The sequence below is a fragment of the Meles meles genome, chromosome 11, assembly GCF_922984935.1.
Source record: "Meles meles chromosome 11, mMelMel3.1 paternal haplotype, whole genome shotgun sequence".
Classification (NCBI taxonomy): domain Eukaryota; kingdom Metazoa; phylum Chordata; class Mammalia; order Carnivora; family Mustelidae; genus Meles; species Meles meles.
In genome coordinates, this window is record NC_060076.1 from 42,226,353 (window position 1) to 42,246,709 (window position 20,357).

At 37.0% G+C, this 20,357-nt stretch overlaps 1 protein-coding gene across 1 annotated transcript in view; it reads left to right on the plus strand.

The window, feature by feature from the left end:
- The window catches only part of LINGO2 (leucine rich repeat and Ig domain containing 2), a 1,225,184-nt gene that overhangs the window by 206,873 nt on the left and 997,954 nt on the right, over window positions 1-20,357 (plus strand). The window lies entirely within an intron of this gene.

The window sequence follows — 20,357 nt, forward strand, 5'->3', positions numbered from 1 at the left end:
GAGGGGATTTTTTTTGTCATCTGTTAGAACATTTTAACATTGGGCATTTTAAGGTTACTACAGACATAAATGAAAAATTCTTTGGGTGGATAAAATGAGAAGCGATGGAAGAAGGGATAATAACTGTGTATGTATGTTGTTTTGTTCTCTTTTGTTTTGCTTTTTATATTCTTCTCAAAAGAGTTCTTACAGTTGTACAAAGACAGAAATGAGTATCTCTTTTGGAGAATAATGGAAAACTTTGAGTGACCAACCTTATAAACCCTCCAAATATAGACAAAAAATGAGGGACTGTGGAGCAAGGTGTGAGTATTAATGTACAGTGCTGTGTTATTTATCAATATTATTAAGGAGTTAATGCCACAATAATGGAAAGCACTCTATGAGTACTAATTTGATAGAATGAGAAAGAGTGAAGTTCTCTTATTTCATCTGTTCAGCAAATAGTGTTGAACTCTATGAGCCAACTTTTGGATTAGATACTGTATAGATGCAATTCCTACCCTCATGGAGTTTATTGTAGACTTAACTATATTCCTTAAGAAGCCATACTCATAATTTTGAGGTCACTCTCATTTATTATTATGAGGATCGGTTACTATAATTTCTGGAATATACTGGTACTTTCAACTCATAGGAAGTTCGTAGAGATATTTGTGTATTCACCAGAGGAGCCTACAACTTTCCATTTTATACTTTTTTAGAATCTTCTCTTATTATCATATTTTGTATTCCTTCTGATCACTTCATCTAACACTTCATTTTTTAGTCCATTATATCACTTTTCCAAATTCTATAATGAACTTCTCGGCCTTGTTAATGGAAAGACAAAGCAATTTGCTTAGTTGCTACAGTTTTTTTTTTTTCCATTTTATTTATTTTTTCAGCGTAACAGTATTCATTCTTTTTGCACAACACCCAGTGCTCCATGCAAAACGTGCCCTCCCCATTACCCACCACCTGTTCCCCCAACCTTCCACCCCTGACCCTTCAAAACCCTCAGGTTGCCCCAACCTCCCACCCCTGACCCTTCAAAACCCTCAGGTTGTTTTTCAGAGTCCGTAGTCTCTTATGGTTCTCCTAGTTGCTACAGTTTTTAAAATTTTATTTATTTATTTGACAGACAGAGATCACAAGTAGGCAGAGTGGCAGGCAGAGAGAGGAAGGGAAGCAGGCTCCCTGCTGAGCAGAGAGCTGGATGCAGGGCTTGATGCCAGGACCCTGGGATCATGACCCGAGCCTAAGGCAGAGGCTTTTTTCATTATGACTAGATTCACTACATTTTTATATGACTCTTCATATAATATAACAAAAGGGGTCATCAAACATTTTCTGCTATGGGCCAGATAGTAGATATTTTAGGCTTTGGGAGACAAAGAAGGTCTCTGTTGCATATTCTTTGTTTTCCTTTGCAATCATTTAAAATGTTAAAACCATTCTTTGCTTGCCAGCAATGAAAGCAAAAGGAAGGAGGAAAGGAAGGACAGATAGCGCAGAGAGAGAGAAAGAGGAAGAGAGAAAAAAAGAAAGAAAAAAGAAGGGAAGGGAAGGGAAGGAAAAGAAAAAAAAGAGGAGCAGGCCATGGGCAAACTTTGCACGCAGATTGTATTTTGTTGACTCCTAATTGTAACCTATTCAATAAACCATATTTGAAGTTCAGCTGGCTGCTGTGTTCCTGAGATTTCTCCCTGATGTACCTCCAGTTATAAATTAGTAAGGAAAAGTAGAAGAGAAAGAAGCATGGAAAGGTAACCAAATGGATTGTCGTTTTTTTAACATTTACTTCATAGATTTTTCTATAGGAGTAAATGTACAGATGAGTTATGTGTTATTAATGGTATCTACAAGTTGAAGTTTTTCACTTTTAAGAATTACTTTATTCTTAGACATTACTGTGGTCAGGATTCTATTGACTGAAACACCCCCCTTTCTTTGTGATGTTTTGTCAAGTGGCAGCTATATGCAATCCTTTAAAATTACCCTATACTTTGTCATAATGGGAGTAAGAAATCATAGGATGTGTATTATGAAGCCTTTACAAAAATATCTTCTAAGGGGTAGTAACAAAAATTTTGTTGCGACATTACACATTATCACAGAAATAAATGTGATGCCTCATTTTGAAAATGTAACTTCAAAATTGGCTGAGCCTTTCACCTTGGGAAATGGATTAAACCACTTGGGTTCTTGGCTGGTTTTCATAACCAAGGCAGTTCTTCATAGCACTTAAAATGCTAAATTTAACTGTCAATGTGTGGTCTTGACCTGCATTGTAAAAGTTGTCAAAGTACAAATAATACAAAGCTTTTACCAAGAGAAAAAAAGTCTACATTCATCTTCCTGAGCATCTCCCTCCATTTCCTACCCTCAAAGGAACCTGTCAATTATTACTGAAAGGCTTAAAGGATAGTTTGTTTTAGGTTATTCATCACATTTTTCCTTAGCTCAGCAGTTGTTAAACTTTACAATGGATATGAATCCCTGGGAAGGCTTTATTAAAATGTAACTTTCTAAGTCTTTTTCACATCATGCAGATTCTGATTCAGTAGTTATGAGGTGGTGTTCAGGAATTTGTACTTTTTAAAATGTTTATGCCATTTCTCAGGTAGATAATGTATACTACCACATTTTAAGAAGCACAGTTATAACCTATATAATGCTGATATTTCTGATTACTGTTTAAATTTAAACATTCGGGTAAATTTAACACGATTTTCTCTATATTTCCATACCAACTTCTATTTTTTCTGCTGTGATACTTATGTCTGCCATTGAAGGAAAGTGTGATTTTTGAGGAAGGGAGAATCCCATCTGGGTTTTTAAATTTTATTCCAATGTTCTTTAAAATATAGCATGCTACATTTACTAGCATGTGTCATCTTTAGACATTTGTATGCTCCGTGTGGATATGGAGGCTACCTTATTCATCTTTGTGTCTATTCCTGAAGCTCTGTGCTTAGCACTTAGTAGTAACTCAATTAAAAAAAAAAGATGAGGTTCTTAAAATCACCATTCAGTGAAGTACTATTTGGAGCTACACACATGTGGTGGTGAAGGCGGGAATCTAAACCTTCCAAATATGTTTGGATTCAGTGCCATTTGAATTTCTGGAACCACAACCACATGTCTGCCACTTCAAGAAGTTAGTACTTTTTTGAGTGGTATCAGGATGGCTTTGCAAGATAGAAATAGAATGAGGCTTGCTTAGTGCTTTCGTTTGAAGATGGTATATAGGAGAATACATTGTCCCTCATAGCAGCAAAGAATTAAACAGGGTGGATATGGTTCTAAATAAAAGCCAGTGAAATTTCATGAGTACGTTAAAAAAAAATCCGTTGTCAAGCTGATAAAAGCACTGTATTCTTTTGAACATGGCTTTAGAATCCTTCAAAGGATCTTAAAGAGAAGAAAAATAAACTTGGTGTAGGCATTCCTGATTGAAAGTAGAAGTCTAATCCCAGACTATGTCACTAGATATGTAATCCTTGGTAAGTTATTTAACGTAACTGAATCCAATTCCTCTTACTGTCAGAGGTGGTCCTGTATTGCTCTTAGAATTCTTTGGAGGGTAAAACTGAGTAGCGCTTATAAGAGCACCACATATTTGTGTATTTTGATTGGGAAGCTAGCCATCTTATCTCTGAATAATATTCACATTTGATCATTTACTTGGTGAGAAGCAATGTGTTGATTATGGCAGTAAAAGAAATATGGTTCACGATGCCAGTGCCTGTGTGTTCCTGGTAATTTCCATCCCAGCACCTCTTATCTGGTCAAATTACAGATTCTCCAGATGTACCTCTCCTTTCTGAATAATCACTTCATTCATGCAAACATATTTATTGAGCATCTATTATGTTCCAGGATATAGGCACTAATGATACAACAATGACCAGAAGAGTCAAAAATACTTGTTCTAACAGAGTTCACAATCTATTAGGAGAAGGGGATACTGATAACAAATAGATACATAAATAAAATATAGAGTATTGCAGATGGCAATATGTATGATATAGAAAAATAAAGCAGAGAATAGGCATAAAGAGCTAGAGGTCTAGAATTTTAAAGGGATGGACTTTGAGAAGTCCATTGAGGGGTAGCCTTTGAGAAAATAATGAAAGAAGGGAGGGAAGGACCATATGGAGATAGGGAAGAGCATTCCAGCTAGAGGAAAACAAGCCCTAAAGCCTGAGGTGAATGTGTGCCTGTTGTTTTTTTAGAATAGCAGAGTAACTAATGCAGCTGGAATGGAGTTAGCAAAGGAGACCATTAGAGGAGATTAACATAATCTGCTCTAGATTGGTGAGGAGGGATGGAATTGGGTGCGGGTGTATAGATTCTATGGGGCTCTGTAGTCTATTATAGAGATGGTGAGTTGAATGAGACAAAAAGCCTAAGCCTTGGGAAGTTTTAAGCAAAAAGCTGACATCTTCTGATTTAAATTTTTTTAAAAAATGGCTCTGTCTACTATTGACAATAGGTTAAAGAGACACATAAATGGTTGCAGGGAGACCAATTAGGAGGTCCTGCAATATTGCAGGGAAGAGATGATGATAGCATGGACCTAAGTGGTTGTGATGGAAGTAGAAAGAAGTACCAAGATTCTGCATGTGTTTTGAAGTTTTATTCATGTAGTTTGATTATGGATGGGATGCAGATTATGGCAGAAAACAGGTCATTGTGTTTTGCCTAAGAACTTAGAAAAAGAAGTCGCATTTTTAAACTGGGACTACTATTGGAAAAGTAGGTCAAGTGGGAAGGAGCAAAGACCAAGAGATTTCTTATGGTTCTGATTGGGTTCTGATAAATATTACATTTCCACATGAAGATGTCAAAAAGGTGTTGGTCGTAGAGTATAAAGCATTTTAAAAATGAATATGGTTTCACTAAGCATGATACGCTCTAGTTCCATCCACGTCGTCGCAAATGGCAAGATTTCATTTCTTTTGATGGCTGCATAGTATTCCATTGTGTATATATACCACATCTTCTTGATCCATTCATCTGTTGATGGACATCTAGGTACTTTCCATAGTCTGGCTATTGTAGACATTGCTGCTATAAACATTCGGGTACACGTGCCCCTTCGGATCACTATGTTTGTATCTTTAGGGTAAATACCCAGTAGTGCAATTGCTGGGTCATAGGGTAGTTCTATGACCCAGCAACATGGGGGGGTAGGGGGATAGGAGAAGAATAAATGAAACAAGATGGGATTGGGAGGGAGACAAACCATAAATGACTCTTAATCTCACAAAACAAACTGGGGGTTGCTGGGGGGAGGTGGGATTGGGAGAGGGGGAGCGGGCTATGGACATTGGGGAGGGGAGGCGAACCATAAGAGACTATGGACTCTGAAAAACAACCTGAGGGTTTTGAAGGGTCAGGGGTGGGAGGTTGGGGGAACAGGTGGTGGGTGATGGGGAGGGCACGTTTTGCATGGAGCACTGGGTGTTGTGCAAAAAGAATGAATACTGTTACGCTGAAAAAATTAATGAAAAAGGAAAAAAAAATAAATAAATAAAATATAAAAAAAAAAAATGAATATGGTTGATACACCCCGCACTAGTGTTTTGTCCTCAACCTGTCTGGACTCCAGTATCCTGTCCAATAACATATCATGTCAAGTGGCTGGCTTTACACATACCATCAAATTTGACAGTCAGTATTATGAAGCAATATATTCTTCAAGTAAGAATGAGATTGTCACATTCCAGATGATCTCTTCTTACCTTTTCCATTACCATGTAATAACTCTAGAATTCACAGTATGGTATACCAGAGAGACCCAGGGGTGAGCATCTGCCTCTCTATCCAATAATTGTCCTTACCTGAGAGTTTTGATACTGAAATTAATCAGTAGAGATAGTGTTTCTGTGGGAACTTTGCCTGTAAATGAAAAACTAGGGAGCTATAGACAACATTTTTACACTACAGCTCAAAGAAGCAGGCAAAAATAGAGAGGAGAACACTAAGACAACTAGAAGACAGCCAGACCACTAAGACAACCAGAAGAGAGAGATGAGATTAGGAACAAAGAAGCAGACATAGAAAACAGAAGAAAAAAATAACAGAAATTCCTGAGGGTTTTGGAGTTTTTGATTTTTAGCACCCAGCCTCACTCCTGATTTGGATTTCAGTCATTCCCATATCCTTGTTATAAATAAATCATTTTGATTAAACCAGTTTTTATGATTTTTGGAATCAAAAGAATTATAGTTAATGTAGGACTGTGTAGACTAAGGTAAGAAAGTCTCTTCATCCTCTTCCTCTTCTGCTTCCTTCTTCTTTTTAAAGGCAGTACCTAATTTATTTAAGACTTTTCTCTTCAGAATGTCTATGTTCAGAAGCATTTTTTCCAGAGTAAAATGGAAGAATAAATTTGTTTCGTTTGTTATTTTGTTTATGTTCTTTGTGTTCTAACACTTAACATTGGTCAAATCCTTGGTATTGATCAGGGAAGAGAAGCTTTGGGGAAAGAAAAATTGGTGGTAATAATTCCATCATGGTACCCAACATTCTTATTTTATTTCTTCCAAATTTAAAAGGAAAAAAGTTTAAAGGGAAGTTTAAAGTTTAAAAGGAAACAAAATTTAAATAAATAAATAAATGGAAAGAAAATATTCTCAACATTTATTGAGTATTAAATGTGTGTCAGACATTGAACAAAGTATTCTGCTTTAATTCCCTTTTCCTGTTAACAAAATACAAGGTATTATTCCTATTTTATAAAAATAGGAAACTGAGAACTCATTGGGTTTCTTCCCAAGGTCTTATCACTGTTGTCTGGAAAGAAGACATGACTCTAATAACCACTACAATTTGTCTTATATTTGTACAGAAATTTCCAGGGAGTTTTGTTGCATGAATATACTGTCAACAGACTATTAATACAGCCCCAAACTATTATTATAAATTACAGTTGTACCCATTCCACCCCACATGATGAAAACTAATGTAGGCTGCCAAAGCAGTTGATTGCACATTTATCTTAATAATCCATTCCAATATTTGATAGTGCAATACATGCAGTATTTAATAACATTGGGCTTCAGGGATTTTGATAGTATTCTTAATTTCTTAAGGAGTATTTTTTCTGTTATGTATATATTATAGAAATAGAAAAGATTTGGCTACCATAGGCTAAATAACGTCTCACATCAATAGGACATAAAAGAGCATTACACTTTCTGCCATCTCTAAGCGAACAAAATCAGTTTCTTCATTCTTCCAGCAGTAGTGGTTTTCCAGCTGGTGATCATAAAAATGTGTCTCCTCCTGAATCCTTTCCAGGTATCATAGACCCTGTCAGTTTTGAAATCCAGAAAGTTTCAATTTCAAGACATTCGCATCCTCATACTACTCTGCCAGAAATTCAGCTCTCAATGGACTTCATGTCAGATGTCAGTTCAGCTCAATGTGTCACAAGCCAGTTTTTGACACTAGAATATAAAATCCTCAGAGTAAGGGTGTAGTTGGCCCAATTACATTTGGCCAAACTAAATTCACTAATGTCCGTCCACTGGGGGGAAAAAGTGTCTTATGATGCCATTCCACATTTCTCTCTATAGATAGATAGATAGATAGATAGATAGATAGATAGATAGATACCTATATCTATCTATCTATAGAGAGAAATGTGGAATGGCATCATAAGACACATAAGATACATAAGATAGATACAGGTATATCTATCTATCTATAGATACATACTTACATACAAATTTATTTTAGTTGGAACTCTGATTTAGCCGTATCTTAATGTTTATAAATGCATCAGGTCATTACCATTAAAATGTGTCATAACACTGTGATGTCCATGAAATTCAGTAACATAAATTGTAGGACTCTATTACTGCAACATTAAAGAAAATTAATATTTTCCCACCAGTCTATGCTTTCAGAAAGCATAAATTAAATATAGTTGGACTTAATGCTGTACATACATATTGGTATAGACTGTATACTGGACCTTGAGAAAGCTTCCCATGATCATGCAGCAAGTACTCTGAAGCCCACTTCTTCCCCTGAAAGATAACTTCAGCCTCTGTTGACTGAGAAGTGGACTCACACAGCCAGGAACCCATCCCCACTTGCATTATAGCATACCCGAATGACCCTTATCAGGTTGTAGATTCCATGGGCTGTGCTGTTGCGGGCCACGGTTTTCCATATTAGCCCCTTTTCTTTCTATTTATAATCACTGAGTGAAATTACACCATAGCACTGTGGTCATTTCCTCTCTAACAAAGTATGCATTTCTACTGAGCTCTAACCACATTTTCTGGCTAATTCAAACCATCTGCTGGTGAGTCCATTAGAAACTTTTATATTGTGGGTTAATGAGAATTGATAGACTCTTTCATTCTGTTCTTTTTCTGAACGTGAGAATGAATACTAGCTTGAGAGGGGACCCTTTATATTTTTTATACTTTTTTATATTTTTATATTTTTAATGATGCAGCCTTTCTTGAATGGCAGTGTAGAAAAAAAATACAAGGAATTTTGGACTTTGGCTTCTTTAGAGCTCGGGACTTTTATGATTTACCACCAATATCTCATATAACCATCACTGTTTGGTAATGGCTTCTCCACAGATAACACAGTGGAGAATCTCAACATGATGCTTTTTGTCACAAAGTGCACATTAAATTCCAATCTGGTGAGAAGTATTTAAAAAAAGATGCAATATCCATTGCTTTCTACTTGAGAATCAGCTGTTGGGCAATGTTGAGTGTGTTTACATTCTTATATGGTGGTCTTATCTGCTTATCTGTATCAATTGGCATGAACTTCCCAAAGTACCGATTTTAGATCCAATTTTCTCCAGATCATGGTATAAAATTGAATGAGCTAAATCTTTATTGCCTTTGATATGGTTTGGGAATACTGTTTATATTAGGCATAAAAAGTGTAGCTGAGGTAGGCTGTCTAGGATTTTAAATTGTAACTTTATATTTAAAGAGAAAAACACAGCTCAGGTGCTTTCAAGAGCCTCAAAAAGGACACTTGCTTATGGAATACTGAGAAAGCAGCTTCTTGACCTCTAATAATGTCTTAGTCCTATTGTTTATCCTCTGACAAATGCATTAGGACTTGTCAATGGAGAATCATAGTACAGAAGTAAACGATGGGAGAACATTTGCATTTATTTCTTGGTTTGACAACAATTCCTAAGAACCTGGAAGAAAGACAATTGAAAAATTAAGTTAACTCAGGCTGAGCCCAATAAAAAGCAGTCCCCTAAAATGTCTCATAAATGATATGGTGAGTACTGAAGACTTGGTTAGTTAATTTATGTATGACCAGGGAAATGGTGTCCGTCATCTGTAATTTCATATCCCTGTTGCTGACAGTAGATTATTAACAAGCTTATGGTGAATACCTTTGAAATTTCTGGGACATTTTCTGTTGTCGATTATCAGTTTGTGTTATCTATAAGACAGTGGAGTTCCTAGGGTGACAGTTTTGGCTAATCTAAGCAAGGGCTTAATCTTGGGGTCCATAAGTAGATGAGAAAGTATTGAAGCCATTGACTGATAGAGTATTAAGGTTTGTTGCAATTCTGTACAATGAAACCATAGGTTGTAGATGAACCCAGTGGATTGAATATTGACGATAATTTTGAATAACAGACCTGTCTCTACTTTTGCATGTAGGAGGCAGTGCCATTTCATAACCATATGCCACAGAGCAGGCAGCACAGGGCACTGGCAAGAGTCAGTTCTCAAGGCAGACTTTTTAACACTAGCAGCTCTTTCTCCTGAAATTCAAAGTTTAGCTTATGCCACTGTTATCCTGGCAATTCCTTATGACTCCTGAATTTATTTTGCGATTATTATCTTGACTCATTACTTGAGGTTCAAAGGTTAGTGTAAATTTAATCCTTAAAATATAAATTAGGGTCAAATATATTAATTAAAGTCATTATCTTTCTATTAGCTTGGAGGCTGTAGACTTTTTTCCCCCACCTCTAGTTCTCCTGGGATTTTCTTTATCTTCTTTGGTTGTAAACTGCAGCAGTGGCTGAGAAGCCAGCATGTTAGGCCCATCCTTATTCAGCTTCACCCCTACACCTTCCACCTTGTTATGACTCTGCTTCAGTCCTTCCCCAGAGATAAGAGCAGCCCTTTTCTGTGCATTGAATTGCCTATACCCACCTCAAGGTGATAGAATCCCTATGTTTACAGTTGAAGAACTAAAGCCCAGATATTCCAAGTGATTTCTTAAGGGTACCAGGTCATCACCATAAAGCAAAAAATACAACCCAAGAAATTCTGACCCCTAGTCCATTGGAAAAGAATTTGGACCCACTGTTACTTACTCTCTGCAGGGTAAATGGAAATGTCATGCAATATCTGAATCAGAGTTTTCTCATCTTTAAAAGTGAGATAATAATACCTAAGAACTTTGCAGGTGAATGGCTAAATATGAGATCATACAAATGTGCTAACAGGTGCTCAATAAAACATAATTATTTTTGTTTTACTCGTTAGTGTTATTACGGCTATATTATGTTGCATCTTCTTTGTGGACTGAAACTGTATGTTCCTTTCATCCCCCTGACTTCCTAAAAGATTTTTAGTGTGCTTGTTTTAATCATCTGAAAAATCCTAGGGACAAGATGCTACTACTTTCCCAAATTAAGATTACACATGATTTTTCCCCCTAAAATAGGTTATATACAGCAGATAGGTCATATAAATATGATTACTGTTGCATTTCTAGTACATTATGAAGTAACTATGTTTTTAATATACTGATGATGGAACCTAAGGACTTCTTTTTTGTTTGTCTGTTTTTATCCTACCCACTCTACATGTCTGACTAAACTGACAGGTTTTCACTTTGCAGAAGAATGTTTCATGAGCTAGGTATTTCCAGTAGCAAAGGTTATACCCCACTATTCTCCTGTGAAATTGTACAGTCTGTGTGGGCTTGAAGTGATTTAAAGTTCTCAAATGAAAGTTAAGTCTCACACTGGCCAATGAGTTGGCTTCCTTGTTCTAGAAGCTCTTTATTCTCTTGGATCCTAGGACTCCAGACCCTGCTGTGACCAGTCTCAAGGGCTACTGCTTTTTAGTTTCCTTTCTTTCCTCTTCCTCTCCCTTGGACTGACTGACACTGATGAGTCCTCAGGCTTAGTACTAGGATTTCTCTTTTCCTTTCCCTTCTCTTCTCTTCTCTTCTCACCTACACTGATTTCCTCAGTGAGCTCATCACATCTCATTGTAAGAAACTTCAGTACAGGGGCGCCTGTGTGGCTCAGTGGGTTAAGCCTCTGCCTTCAGCTCGGTTCATGATCTCGGGGTCCTGGAATCGAGCCCCGCCTGGGGCTCTCTGCTCAGCAGGAAGCCTACTTCCTCCTGTCTCTCTACCTGCCTCTCTGCCTACTTGTGATCTCTCTCTCTCTGTCAAATAAATAAATAAAATCTTAAAAAAAAACACACAAAGAAATCTTCACTACATGCTGATGACTCATATACAATTGATTCTTGTACAACATGGGAGTTATGGGTGTTGACCCCCTGCACAGCTGAAAATTTTCATGTAACTTTTTTAAAAAAAGATTTATTTATTTGACAAAGAGAGAGACTGAGAGGGAACACAAGCAGGGGGAGTGGGAAAGGGAGAAGCAAGCTCCCTGCTGAGCTGGGAGCCTTACCACTCACCCCCCCACACCGGGCCTCAATTCCAGGACCCCAAGGTCATACAAAGGCAGTCCTTTAAGGACAAAGCCACCCAGGCGCCCCTGCATGTAACTTTTGACTCCCCCAAAACTTAACTACTAATAGCCTACTGGTGACTAGAAGCCTTATCAATAACATAAACAGTCCTTTAACACTTACTTTGTATGTTATTATATTATATACTGTATTCTTACAATGAAGGTAGAGAAAACATTATTAAGAAAATCATAAGGAAGAGAAAATTCATTTACAGTACTGTACTGCATTTATTAAAAAAAAAAAATCCAGGGGTGCCTGGGTGGCTCAGTGGGTTAAAGCCTCTGCCTTCAGCTAAGGTCATGATCCGAGGTCCTGGGATCAAACCCCACATCGGGCTCTCTGCTCAGCAGGGAGCCTGCTTCCCGCCCCACCCCTGCTTGCCTCTCTGTCTTCTTGTTATCTCTGTCTGTCAAATAAATAAATAAATAAATAAAATCTTTAAAAAAAAATCCACATATAAATTGACCTGCATCATTCAAACCCATTATTCAAAGGACAACTGTATGTATATCTCTAGCTCAAAGTTTCCCTTGAACTCCAGCGTTCTAAATTCAACTGCCTACTAAAATGTCCAGTAGACATTCCAAAGTCATTGCATCCAAACGTGAACTTAAAAGTTTCAGAAAGAAAGAGAGAAAGAGGAGGAAAAAAAGAAAAAAGGAAAAGGAAAGAAAAATAAAAAAATCCACTTTACATATTGTCACTTTATGTCATGTAATGACAGCTCCACTCTTGACGGCTCCCGCTCAAAATCCTCGGACTCATTTTTGAATTTTCTTTTTTCTTCATATGTATATCAGTTCATTAGCAAATCCTTCTAGTTCTTCTTTGAAGACATATCCAAAGCCAACCATTGCTCATACTTCCTTCTGCTAAGCTACCACCCACTCTAGTTCTCACCTGGATTATCACACCAGCCTCCTGACTGGTCTCTTTGCTTCTACCTTTGCCTCCTCACAGTCTTTTCTCAAGCAGTCAGAGTAATCTTGTTAAATCTCAAGTCCCCTCAAAGCCATGTATTGGTTCACCATTTCTCTCAGGTCAAAAGCCAAAGACCTATGCTCTTCTATTACCTTTCAGACATTGTCTCCTACTTTTATTTCTCTTGCTGACTCTACTTCAGCCCCGGTTGCCTGCATTGGGCACAGTGCCTGCCTCAGGTCTTTGCACTTGCTGTTAATTTTGCTTGGAATGTTTTCCTCAGATATCTTTTTCCTTTACAGATTTTGCTCAAAAGTCAACTTTTCAATGAGATGTACACTGATGACCGTGACACTTCTCATAGGACATCTAATATGCCCCAATCTGCTCTATTTTTTTACCATGGTGTTGATCTTCTAATGTACCAATAATTTCCTAGTTATGTTTATTATTATTTATTTCTGTTTCTCCACTAAAATGTGATCTCCATAAAGGCAGGTATTTTTGTCTTCATTCATTGATGAATAAAATATGTATATAACTCTTGATAGGATGAAGGAATGCTTTTATATATATATATCTGTGCTGCCACTTTCTCTTCCATTTCTGACTTCTGGCAAGTGTCACTTGTTTTCTCTTGGGAGAACAGGAAAATATTTCTATCTGTAGCTTTACAGCTTAATCACACTGTATTCTGGTTTGATAATAATAGTTGTTTGCCATGTCCAGTTTTTTTTTCAAGTATCATCAGCTTTACTAAAATTGTGCTGTATAATTCAAAATTAATAGAATTATCAAGAAACATAAGGGTAATGCATGCATTCCCTATATTGAAAATGCAAGTAATTATAATCATAAGGCCATGAAGTTAAATGCCTAAAAAGGGCTTCTGAGACCTAATCTGTTCCCTGAATTCTTTCTTGAACAGAGAGGTCCAGTTCATCCAAAAATCCTATATTACATGCCTATTATATGTCAGGTACTGTTGTGGAAGTACAAACGTAAGTGTCACATTATTTTTAACTTCAAGAAACTTCAAATATTGTAGGTAAGATAGATAAGCAAACATTAATCTCATTAGTGATGAGATTTCCACTTTAATAAGAGACACTTGAAGAAGCCTGTTTGACATCCAGCCCTTGAAGTCACTTAGAGCGACAGTGTTTTTTCATCACCTAGTTCAGTGTAACAGAATGAAAGGGGATCCAGGCTTTGTAACAAAGGAAAAGGAAAGACATTCCACTCATGCCAGTATTTGAAAGGGGGTATCTTCATGGTCAACTAGAGCAAAAATTCAGCATGTCTGTTTTCTAGAAGTCTAGAAGATTCTTTTTATTCAATCAGCCACTTAACAATTGTGTATTAATGGCCACTCTGTGATATGGGGCTAATCTAATTAACTGTAGCAAATTTGTTTCTAATTTTATAACTTCTTACTGATTTTAGTGACCTATTGTAATATTTAGATAAAAGTATGACTGAATATACTATTTTGGGTGTCAGAGAAGTGCAGATCTGAGAATTGAATTCAGTGTTCGATTTGGAGAATGTGATTTTATTAATCACATGCACTATTTGCATAAAGCAAAGCAGGTTTATTTAAAATAATTACAGGGATGTGATAACACTTTCTTACTAAAACTTTATTGGAAAAAGATCAAGAAGTTGCCTATGTTCTCTCTAATCTCTTTCTCTTGACTAAAAAGGTAAAGAAGAAACAGATTGTATGTCACACATCTTACCCTTTGAGTGATATGGAAACACCTGTTCCCATCATGTCTATCAGAAATAAATGCTTACCCTGTCCCACAAGCTGTGTCCATGGATTATAAGCTTTTTCTCTTAGATCTCCACAGTAACTCAGACTAATAGTCAGTCTTGTTGCCAAGGGGAATAGAAGGAGATAATGCATAACTGGATGATATAGGCAGCGAGAAGCCAGGAATTAAACAGTGATAACATGACCAAGTCATGCAAGTGGCTTCTCTCTCTGAAGGAAAGGTGACTGAAATGTAGAGGAATGCTCCAGGTCACATTTGGTTTTATTGTTCTCACATTTTACTTCCAGAAATGAAACAAGGATCTTTCCTCCTCTTCAGTTTTCTCATTTTCTTCAGTCCCCTAGGAACTGGTTTTTGGCCTTGTGGTGGAATAGTTTCTATTCTGCAATACTGATTTTCCTCCCAGTATTCCTTTAGCTAATTTCTTTAGACTCCAGTTCACGCCATTTTCCTAAGTCAGTCAAAAACTAATTATTTGGGAACCGTATTAGGTATAAGAATTAGGCTAAGCTCTCAACTTGGAGTGTGAAATCAGGGCAGTGAATTCTCAAAGCAGGTTCACACAAGGCAAGTGGGAACAAGACCTGGCTTGGGGTGTGGGGGAGTGTCATGTAATAGAAGACTTACACTCGGGGCGCCTGGGTGGCTCAGTGGGTTAAAGCCTCTGCCTTCAGCTCAGGTCATGGTCCCAGGGTCCTGGGATCGAGCCCCGCATCGGGCTCTCTGCTTGGCAGGGAGCCTGCTTCCTCCTCTCTCTCTGCGTGCCTCTCTGCCTAGTTGTGATTTCTCTCTGTCAAAGAAATAAAAAAAAAAAAAAAAAATTAAGAAGACTTACACTCTAAGGTGACTGGCATTGGAGACATACTCCAGTCCCCCAGAATGCAGGCTGTGTGATCATGGATGAAGTACTATCTGAGCCTCATTTTTCATTTTGTAAAATGGATAAAATCTTGAAGACTACTGCTGGTAACATGCACTTGGCACATTCTCAACTTTCAATATATGTTATTTGCAATATTCCTTACGGTCAAGGGAGAACTCGATTTAATGAGTCAGTAAGTGGATACAGTTACAAGTGTGTCTCTCTCTAGATAAAGGGTGAAACAATATCATCTATTTGTTTTTAGTTTCTGCTTTTGACTCTTATTTTTAGAATTCTCCTTAACATTGAAAACAGTTCACCCTAAGTATTCCTTAGTACCTTCATGGAATATATTAAACTCTTTTGTGGGAAACAGTGTGGTATACTGGAAGTCAGTTTCTTTCTCTCTCTCTCTCGGTACTGCCAGTGATGATACTTAGATTTTTAAATCCTAACTCTACTACATACTAAGCAACTTTAGTTTTCAAGTCACTTGGTACCTCCTTGCATGTGTTCATTTATAAAGTAGGTGTGATACTATGTACTTCACATAGTGATAGTGAGAATTACTATGCAATCAGCACATGGTAGGTACTCATATAAATGCTAGTCTTGACTCAAACTTTGTGTTATCTGGGGAAAAAAAAAATCTCTGCCTTCTTGACAAGGTTGATATGTGGATCATATTAGACCAATGAAGCATTTGGGAAAGAGTCTGCTTATAAGGAATAAGGACAGCCTTGCTTAATATCATCACCTAACCTTTTGTTTATGTCTTTCAAAAGAAAAGGAACCTTGATTCTTATGCTGCTTTTTAACCTTACTTATGCTGTTTTCCTAAATCTTGTTTTTAGTGCTCTTTCAGTCATTTTATTTGATCTCTTGATTTCACAGCATAGGACATTTAGCAGAAAGAAGCTTGAGAGGAAATAACCTTTAATCTCAACTTTTATATCAAGAAGCTTACAGGACTTTAGCAATTAACTTCTTCCAGCCAAACTTTGCAGTAGAGGCTGAAAGGGGGTTTCCATCCATCCAGAGATTATCTAAATCTATAGGGCTGTGGGCTTGAGCTCCAATAGATGCACAAGTGGGATAAAGCTTGAGTCACTCCAATTGGCTGTGAGAGCTTTCAGGTTTTACTTCACAAGGATAACCTCTCTAAAGAAATTTATACTTAAATTTCTGCCATGTAACCTTGATGAAGACAATTTAGCCCTGATAATTACTCTGCCAAATGGATATATTTATTTATATTTATGTTTATTTATGGAATTTTTTCCTCTTTTACAGAGTTTGATTTGAGGAAGGTCATCATTATTTCTACTTTGTACAGACATTTTATAAAGATTAAAGGCATTTTAGGGCATTATAAATCAAACCAACAGATCCCAGGTGATAAAAGAAAATGGTATATAGGTTGTTCTCATTAATTAGTTCAGTTAACTATAGGTTAAGCAGGAAAACCTATTGTTTTGATCCTCATTGAGTAAGCCTTTTGTAATGCACATTTAAGACTTTTCTTAGGAAGGATAATGTAGTAGTAATAACCAAGTCATCTCATTACAAAACTTGGCAATGACACAAAATGATGATTCTGAACATGAATCCTCATTGTCCAGTGATTTAAGTATGTAGGAGATTGAAATGAATGTTACCTTATGCCTGGGTATATTTTGGAATTTGCTTTTTCTTTTTGATATTTTCTTGAAACAAAATCCTGGTATTAGTTTGTTTCCTTGAAAAGGAAAAGGTCAAGAGAGATTCCTATTCTCATTAATTGATTTGAATGTTCTGATTTGAACACTTTGATTTGTATAAAAATATTCAGGTCATATTTTTATGTAAATTATTATCACTTTTCACTTACTGAGGCAAAGAAATATTGTTAACTCCTGAATTTCTGTAGGTAATATTGATTTAATTAATAAAATCTGAAATTACTCTTTTTTTTTTTCAAGATTTTATTTATTCATTTGACAGAGATCACAAGTAGGCAGAGAGAGAGAGGAAGCAGGCTCCCTGCTGAGCAGAGAAGCCCAACTTGGGGCTTGATTTCAGGACCCTGAGATCATGACCTGAGCCAAAGGCAGAGGCTTTAACCCACTGAACCCCCCAGGCGCCCCTGAAATCTACTTTCTTATGGTTAGGTTGAAACTCATGCCTTTTTAACTCTTTAACATATTTGATGCACAACATGGTGATATAGCTCCAAAAGAGAGATGATTTATCTCTCTTACCCTTCATTTTTACATTTTGTGTTCTTGATTATTTTAATCCATTTCATCTGCTGTAATAAAATGCCACAAACTGGCTGACTTACAAACAGCAGAAATTTATTTTTCATAGTTTTGGAGGCTGGAAGGTCCGATCCTAGTGCCAGCAGATTTGGTGTCTGGTGGGAGCCCACTTCCTCCTTGATAGCCATCTTCTCACTTCCTGAAGTGGTGGAAGAAACTAAGGAGCTCAGGGCTGGGGGTGGGGGACTCTTTTTAAAAGGGCACTAATCCTATTCATGAAGGCTCTACTCTAAGGAGCTTATCACATCCCCAAGGAGGACATGCTGATGTCAGCATCTTTGGGGTCAGGATTTCAACATATGAAATTTGGGGGAATGCGTATATCCAGACCATGGCATTGATCGTAAGTAGGGAGCTCAGTTGAGATATCACTGTTGGTAAGAAATGAAAGTCCCAAAACTGCATTGGAAATATTTCCTTCTTTCCAGTTGTTTCTTGCCCGTCTCCCAGACTACTCCATATCTGTAGTTCACAGCATCTCTACTCCATTTACCTCAAACTAAATTTGTCTTTTTTTCCTAAGGTACTAAACCTGGGGAATCACACCAAAACTGAATCTCACCTGTGTCTCTACCTTGTTTCTTCATATCCATCTCTATTGGTAGTACCTTTTGGTTCAGGCCTCCAAAATCTGTCTCATGGTCGGTTGCAAAATTATCCTAACTAGTTTCCCTGTCTCTACTGTGATCTATTGAAAACAAGAATCTGCCCGTGTCAGTCATTGCGTAAAAAATCCCAAGTGGTTTCTTTTTCCTGTAGAATGAAGTCCAAGCTCCTAAATAGAACCTACTGTGTTCTAAATGATCTCGCCCTGCCTATTTACCTTTCACATCTTTCTTACCTCAGACAGATAGAAAAAAGTAATTCCTTAAAGTTTTCCATGTACATCATGCTTTGTGTCTCAATATTTTTGCTAAAACTCCCGCTCTGGAAAAGTCTCCCCATACCTTTTTCCTTAGTCAGGTCCTACTTATACTTAAAGGTTGAGCTCACACAACATTATAAGAAGGTTTCCTTGACATATTTTCTCTGTCATTCACAGATGCACTGCCCTCTCCATTCCCCTATACTGGCAAATTGCACTTTCCTATGATTTCTGGACTGGATTTTATGTCACTAGTATTCCTTCACTGCGAAAGCTCCTTGTAAGAATTTATTTATCTTTGAATCTCTGGCACCTGGCAGAGTATCCGTGCAGAGTAGCTGCTGAATAAATTTGTTGACTGAATGAAGATAAGAATGTTAATGTTCCTAGGAATCCTTCAAATGTGTTTTGGATCACATTTAATCATCAGTTAAATACACAGGCTCTAGAAAGGATTTCTGTGTGCATTAGGACTTTGGGTTAGTAGCACCTCTTTCCTTTCCAATTTCAGATTCCCTGAAGCAGGTAAGGGGTGAGAATACTGGCCTTTGCTCTTAAAGGCTTCAGGGTTTTAATTACCTGAAATACTGCTTAGGGATTTTTATCATAAATCTAAACCTTTTATATTTGTAGTAAATAGGATTTGTTGATACTTGGGTAGTGTTTAGTATAATCCTGACTCATTATTGAAAAGATTAGAATAATGTCCTATAACAGTAATTATCCATTATAGTCTTGCTGAAATCCTGTCAGCCAGGTCGAGGTCATTATAGCTACAGGCGTTTGTGAGTCATCTTTATATGTCTAGAACAGTGCTAGGATTTCAAGTGAGTAAAATTCCAGGAACAGACTTTAGCAGGGCAAAAGTGGGTGTAAATCTCTTTAAAGGAAGTAAATAGTTGTGTTTAGGTTTCAAGTAAGATAAGACACAAAGTAAGATAAAGAGAATGGGCCACATTAAGGAATGTTTAGACTTCCCGGAAGACATTTAAAATGTGATACAACAACAAAAATGTTTATAATGAAATACAAAAAAAAAATTGGAGAAGGATATAAAATTGTGCGCAATACATCGATATATATATAGGATAAATGAAATAGAGTAAAACATTAATGGTGAAATCTACTTTTTGATATACGGGGGCTGACAGTAAAAGTCTTTAACGTTTCTCTATGCTTGAAACTTTTCATAGTAAAATATTGGAAAATTCACATGTTCATGATCACTTCTGTCCAAGTACATATGAATGAAAAACTGGAAGTAAATGACCTGAATGGGTATTTGCGCTTAGAAAAAAAGAAGTTAGGTATGTTTATTTTCCTGGTTTTTATAATTTCAAAACACTATAAAAAGTAAAGACAAAATGGCTTTAGCTAAGTTTGGTTCGAAAATAAATCCTTGATCAGAATAAGGGAGTGTGGAGACTTGGACATTTGCTACGTGTATGACTTCGTATAAATTATTTAGTTTTAAATTCCTTTTCAGGAACCTGAGACCCGCAATATTACTAACTTACTGAGTCTGTCATTAGGACTGAATGTTTTAATGCAGGTAAAATGCATAGGATTGGGCTTAGTGCCTTTTAAATACTGGCTAATATTTTTAGGAAACTGACATTTTACAAAACAATAATTATACAAATTGCTCTCCCTCCACCCTGAGTATTGTGTTCAGTTCACATAGGTTGTGCCCTCTATTCGTGGGAACAAGATGAATGTCTTTTCTCCGACATGAACTTCGTATTTCCTTAAAGCCTGTTAAGTATTTTGAAGAGCTTGGGAGAGAAGCTCTGAAGCCTCATCAAAGGTACCGTAGAGCCATCGCAGCCCTTGGAGGAAGTCAGAAGTAGTGTTGAGTTTTCCACTGAGCAAGCACACTTTGATCCTGCTCATTTAGAG